We start from the raw sequence: 6,687 nt of genomic DNA on the forward strand, positions 1-6,687 counted from the left end.
GTCTGTAACTGTAAATCTCCTGAGTCCTTCATTTAACACAGCTCTTTCAGTGTCTTTTTCTGCAGTCTTACTTTTCTGTCATCATGCATTACTGGCTTTGTATCATCTCTGTTTTTAATAATTGTTATGATATGGGGTCTTGGGTGAATTCACCATTCTAACTGTAAGAAAATCACAGCTATATTAACCACAAGACTCATTATTTTAATACTATTACTTGAGAAAAGGTAGTGTGTTTTATGTGACAATGAGACTCATTTTCAAATGGCAAATCACATGTCCCAGACTTGGAGTGCAGAAGCAGAGCTCTGAGAATTCTCAGAATGAATGCCCAAAACATAGCAGATTCCTTCAACTATATGGTAAGAAATACAAGAGCAAGCAACTTTCTGCTAAACTGATAAACAGTGATGAGAGAACATCAGTCTGAAATCAGAATCTCATAATACAAATTATTAACAAAACCCTTTCTCTAGGTGACAGTTATTTCCTTTTACATATATCAATAGAAATTTAAAATTTGAATAGTGGTGTGTATTTACCTGAAAATAAGCCAAGAGCTCCAATAATAATAACTACTGGGAAAGGCATGGATAGCATTTATTCTACAAAATGGTTGTTGTATTTTGAAATTTTTCTAAGCTTTCATTTTCCAAAAAAGAAATCAAAAACCTGGCAATGTACTAACTGCTGTTCCACAGACTGAACCAGTCACTATTTCTGTTGTATTTACTACTAAATTACTTGAGCCCTGGCCAAGCACTGATAAATATACCCCCTGGAAGTGCCTTCTGACACAGAGGGACAATTTTTCCTTCATTTTGTTGGGCAAAGAGACATCAAAAAACTGATCTGCACAAGAACATTTGAAAAAGATTTCTACAAAGCCAAGTCATAAACTGAATTTAGATAGCCTGGGCTGCTGTTCAGTATCTTCACAGCAATATTCCTAGAAAAAAAACAGGGAAGGTAACTGCAGCTGAAAAGCCTAAAGAATCACCTGTTATATGCAAATAAGATTTATATTCTTGTAACAGGAGATGCTATGCTGTATGGACTAAAACTAACTGCAGAGATCATGATAAAATGGATCTCCAAGGAATAACAGAGACCTGATAAAATTGCAACCATGACAAAAACACAGCTTTGAAAAGATACTTACCTCTATTTTAAAGATTTTGGGTAATATGAAATAAGGTTACGACAGTGTAGTAGTTTTTCATACTAATGATGTGACAGAGTTCAGGGAAAAAAGATCCAAATCAGTCTGGAACAGACAGATTCTAAGGGGATACAGCCGGAGTCTTATATGGGCTACCAGACAGGATGGCAGGCACAGCTCTACAGTGTTACATGGCAGAAAGATATGTCAGGATTTTGTATTTTTACTTGAACTTTCCATATGCAGAAAAACATACTACTGACTGCTGTCAGTTCTGGCTACTTCAGCACATGAATGATGGTGTACCTTCACCAGGTAGACAATAAACCAACACTAATGTAGTTGAGGAGTTTTTTCTAAAGTTTTCCACATCAGAGCTGGTAAAATATCATTTGAATGATCACCAGCCAACTTACTTTAAACCAAATTAACTGTTTATTGTAAAAGATCAAATTTTAAAATCCTGAGAGAACTGGAAAGTTCAAGAATTTGCAATTCCTTCAAATGATCATTAAATGTATTAATAAATTTAAAAAAGAAAGTCCATTGCACACATATTGAATATGACATTAAGATCAAAGATCCCCTAAGTATAGATCTGTAACTAAATTAATACTTGATTCACTTTTCAACAGAACAATGACAATGTTGTCAAGTGTAGGATGGTTAAAGGAAAAAAAGGAAACAGTACAAGTGGAGCAGAGTTGAAACCCTAAAACACTTGCGGTGGCAAAAGACATGCTAAGACATGCTTTGGAAGAACAAAATGAACACGGTTTACATTTAAGGAAGACAATGGAAAGAGTTTCTCCAACTGCTCAGCCAGGCACCTACAGTCTCAACTTCAATAATATACTAAGTTTCAGAACAAATGCAGAATAGAAAACTTCATAAACTTCATGTGTGCTTGGAAAATGGGAGAAAGCAATTGGGATTTACCGGAATTTGACTGTACCCAGCTAACTTCACTCTTTCTTTCAACAAGCCATGTGAATTTTTCAACTAATTAGCTTGATCAAGTCCACATGTCACTCAGTAAAGAATCTAAATGAAATTAACATGGGAAACTATTAGTTAAGCAGCAAGTGCTGGCAATTTGTACAAGAGTTGCCAGATGGGGTAACATATATAACTTGAAGGGTATATGAGGAGTAATGGCAAAAAGAAAATTTAAGGAGTTTACTAAGAGGTGATCAACCATGGGACCTATCAAATAGTATCACCATAAATCTTAAATATCATCACCGATAATCTAGAAATTAAAAAGGAGGTTAACAAAATTAAGAACATGAAGTTGGATGGCACACTTTAACAGACAGCCAACAGATAAACTAAATAACAGAAGTTGTATCAATGTCTCTGAATGGCCATGCAGAAATGTCCATTTCTCCCCTTTGATTATAAAGGTTCACTTGCTCCTCAAGATAAATACTTAGGGTAGGTGGATATGCACACCAGAGACCATGACACCATCTGATGCAGCCAGAGGGAGAGCACAGCATATCAATCAAGGTACTTCCAGCAAGGAAAATTATCAGTATCAGCTTAATGTCAGCATAGAAGACTTGAAAAAGTCCTCCTGTGGAGCTCTCTGAGCACTGGAGCAACACCTACCTTTTTGTTCAGCCAAACTCAGGAAAGGTGGATTCCAGCTGAGAGAGGGCCTGACGATTCCAATCACAATGGTTAGATGAATGGTCTCTCAACAGTGAAGAGCTTAAAAGAGTTTGGCTAGTTTAGCTTGGAAAAGAGAGAGCAAGAGGGGACAAGGAAGAATGTCAGGCACAGTCACTGAACACTAATATTAGTCTCAGAAGCAACAGGAACCAAGCTAACAGAAAAAAGAAAATCTGTGTGTAAATTAAAAGGAAACTGAGTAACAGAGAAACAAGACATCAGGGTACTCTTCATAAGGTTTACAGTAAACATCTCATTGTAAGCAAAAAATAATCAAGAAACCCTCATTTTCCCTTTGAAATCAGTTGTAAGAAGGAAACAACTGACTTTAAAGGGATAGAATATTTCTATCTTATCTAGGTATGCCCTAAGATGGCCCAGTCCTAGGAAAGCTGATTTGCAGATTTCTTAGGCCTGGGCCTAAGAAATTGAGAGGCCTGGGCCTGTAGAATTGAAATTGGAGTCTATGTACTGCTATAGGCAGACACATTTTATTATACACATTATGCTACTGAAATAGATTCAGAAACTGTATTTCATGGCATCATTTAATTTCATAGAAGCAATTTCCTTGTAAGCAAAATCTAACAATATTTCAATATGCAGAATAATAGAATCTTGCAGATAGATGCAAAGGCATCAGAACTGATCAATACAATGTAAGTTAAAATGTAAGGGAGTGCTGTTATATTGCATTTCCTTTACTTTATAAATCTGTCTACCACTTCTTGCCAAACACCACCTGCAGCAGAGACAAGCTTGACCACTTGCCTGTCAAATATTACACCTCTTCCCTAATGAGAGTATCCAAAAAAAGACTCTGAAATTTAAACATATGGGGAAGAGGAAGGGCTAATGAATGAAAATGGCAAGAGTTTACAACACCCTTAGTGATGAAAAATGATATCTGCATTTGAAATGTGAGTAGGCAATGCAGAGCGTAACAACAATGCAAGAATTATGGGACATGGAAAACACAATGCACTGTTAAGTCCAAATAACTGATGAGCCTAGGGCAGTTCTCTCACCATGTCCTTAGTTTGTTCTTTCTTTGATCAGCAAGTCTATCTGCACAGAAGAGTGAGAATTTCCCCAGTGAGCATGGTCCTCTGCTGCTTATTCTTACACAGAGGTACACACTGGTGTTCTGCACCACCTGTTACCTTTTGTGTGAAGCAAGAACCTGTTTGGGGATTCCTATATTACACTTTATAAGCATAATACACTTTATTCTGTTTCCACATTATCCTCCAAATCTAAATGCACCCAAAATAGTGCAAGAACATCATGGCCCACTCCAAGCTTGCCAGTAACATCCTTGCTCTGCCTCCTATTTTCTATGCTCTACAGGCACAACACCACAATCAGAAGTTTTAAGCCACTTAATTGATCACATTTCGCATTTCTAACACACACCATATCATTTTTTTTATCCCTAGTAAAGAAGAAAACGAGTATTAATATCCTTCTCCACTACAGAGTTTTTTGGAACACAAATGTCAGATTTACCATGTGAATGCATGTGTACCTCCACAAAGGTGAACATATTAAGAAAAACATTAAAGAAGAACAAATTTCAAATTCCTCATTTTCCAGTGCAAAACTTTACAAACATGCACTTCCAGTTGAATTTTAACATGTCTTCACCCTAGCAGGTTTTCTCACTGGAAAATCTGATCAGGATATACTCCAGTTTATGTATAACAAACCTTGCAGTATCAGCAAGATCAAGTTTTATTTGGTTTACTACTAAGCATACAGAATTGGTGTCACATCAGGGCATGATATTCTATAGAGTTTCTCATTTCTAAAGATAAGAAATGCACAGCTGCGAAACTGGTAAGGCTACATTCTGAAGCCACATCCTATGCCACATCTGACAGAAACTGAGGCTCTTTTTTCACAACTAAAGTTTTATCACATATTACTGAAACAAACAAACAAGCAAACAAACAAAAACGATAATGGAATTTTTGGTTCCAAAGCATGACTTACAATTCTCTCATTTTCAGGCTTACACACTGCACATTACCACCAATGAAATGCGAACTTGTGTTTTGAAAATAAATTAAATGTTTCCATTCCTAACATGACATAGCTATTATGAAGTTTTCTAGTACTGTAGCACTAAGAAAAATGCATTTATGTTCATAAGACATGCTCACAAATAGGGGAGCCCCATTAATAAGTGACTATACAAAGAAAAATGACCAGTTTGTAGCACAGAGAAGGAAATCGTGTCCTCACAGAAATCAGAAGCAAATTCCAATTGTTGATATTGGGAATTGGTTTGTTTTGTTGGGTTTTTTTTGCCATTGTGAAGAACACAACCAAAGGAAGTAACTATTTTCTAGACTCCTTCAGAGATGAACAATACATTTCTTGTACCACAAATGATCAGAAAAAATTAATGAAAAAAGTGGAATAAAATCACCAGTGAAACTTAAGTTCTGCTTTCTCTTTACAGCTCAGATAATAATAGTGGGTAAATAGAACTTTTCTGTGAGTCCTGATTCACTCCTAGGTATCTTGAAGAACACAGGAATGGTGCATTTTCACTGCAAAGTTGTGTATGTGTTACTTTATTCCCCTTCTTTTTGTGTAAAGCTGCAGACAGAACACAGAACATGGACATGAGCAGGACTTTCTAACCAGGGTATAAACCTTCACACAATTTGTAGAGAAGCCTTTTAAAAAGAAGAAATAGGCCAATTTATCCCTCAGATACAGACACGCAATCACATGAACCAGGATTCATGCACATACCTATTTTAAATTATTCCCAAAGGATGCATTCTCTCTCTCTCTCATCCTCTGTACAACTCCTCTGAAGTCAGTAATACAGATCCTGGCTCTGCATGTCCAAAACACAGCCATGAACACACCTCCTTCATTTACAGTAAGTTCAGGCATGCAATCTCAAAAGCAGTTAATGTCTTTAATGCCAGCACACAAAGATGAAAATACTTCTGCGACTGATCCTAAGGCAGGGTGTTATCCCATCATATATAGCTGCTGCTTTTTCTACCCATAAGGCTTTCCTTTTCTTTATTAGATTAGGCTGAATATTGTAGACACATCCTTACTTCATGTCCTTCACCAAAGGAGCTGAAGGCAAAAGTCCCACTGATTTAAGACCTGAGGCTGAATTAATAATCCCAGTGCTTCAGGAATTCATTTAGAAATGGAGGCTATATGGTGTTTAAAGCAATAAGAGAAAGGAACAAAACACACTGAGTTCATGTTGCGTGTACTCCAGAAAGTCCTTTTTGTTCTTTATTTGTTCTTGTAAACTGACTTTACACTCTATAACCAACGAGTACATTAATTATTCCAGAGGATCCAAACCAAAGGACGGGACCACTTATCCACTTTTTTGTGAGTCCAAATGCATTAACCAGTGAATTGATGTTGTAAAGTCTCAGGAAGACCATATCTGCCACAATTCCCAAAAGGACAGGTAATATGATGCCTTTTCTTGTTGTGTCATATTTTAAGGTGAAGGAAATGCCTAAGTGGTTCACTTGGCTTCTTGGCAGTACTTTACAGCTTTTTCAAGGGAACATCTCACACTCAAGAATATTCACCAGTTACAGCCAGAAAAGAGGGTGGAGACTTGGAGACTTTGCTAAAAACAATTAGCAGTAATAAAACAATTACGCATAATATTCAATACCATATACCACTTGACTACGGGAACTTGCTTAACTGAGGTGGCAATGCCAGGTTTCTCTACACACTCCCTCTCTGTACTGAGGCGGTGCACTTTCTTATCCACATGCTGTCTGCAGCTTCCTGACTTCCTCGGAGCTGAAGAAGTTTAACTCAAACATGTATTGCAAAAAACA

This window comes from Zonotrichia albicollis, chromosome Z, assembly GCF_047830755.1.
Source record: "Zonotrichia albicollis isolate bZonAlb1 chromosome Z, bZonAlb1.hap1, whole genome shotgun sequence".
In the NCBI taxonomy this organism is placed as follows: Eukaryota; Metazoa; Chordata; class Aves; order Passeriformes; family Passerellidae; genus Zonotrichia; species Zonotrichia albicollis.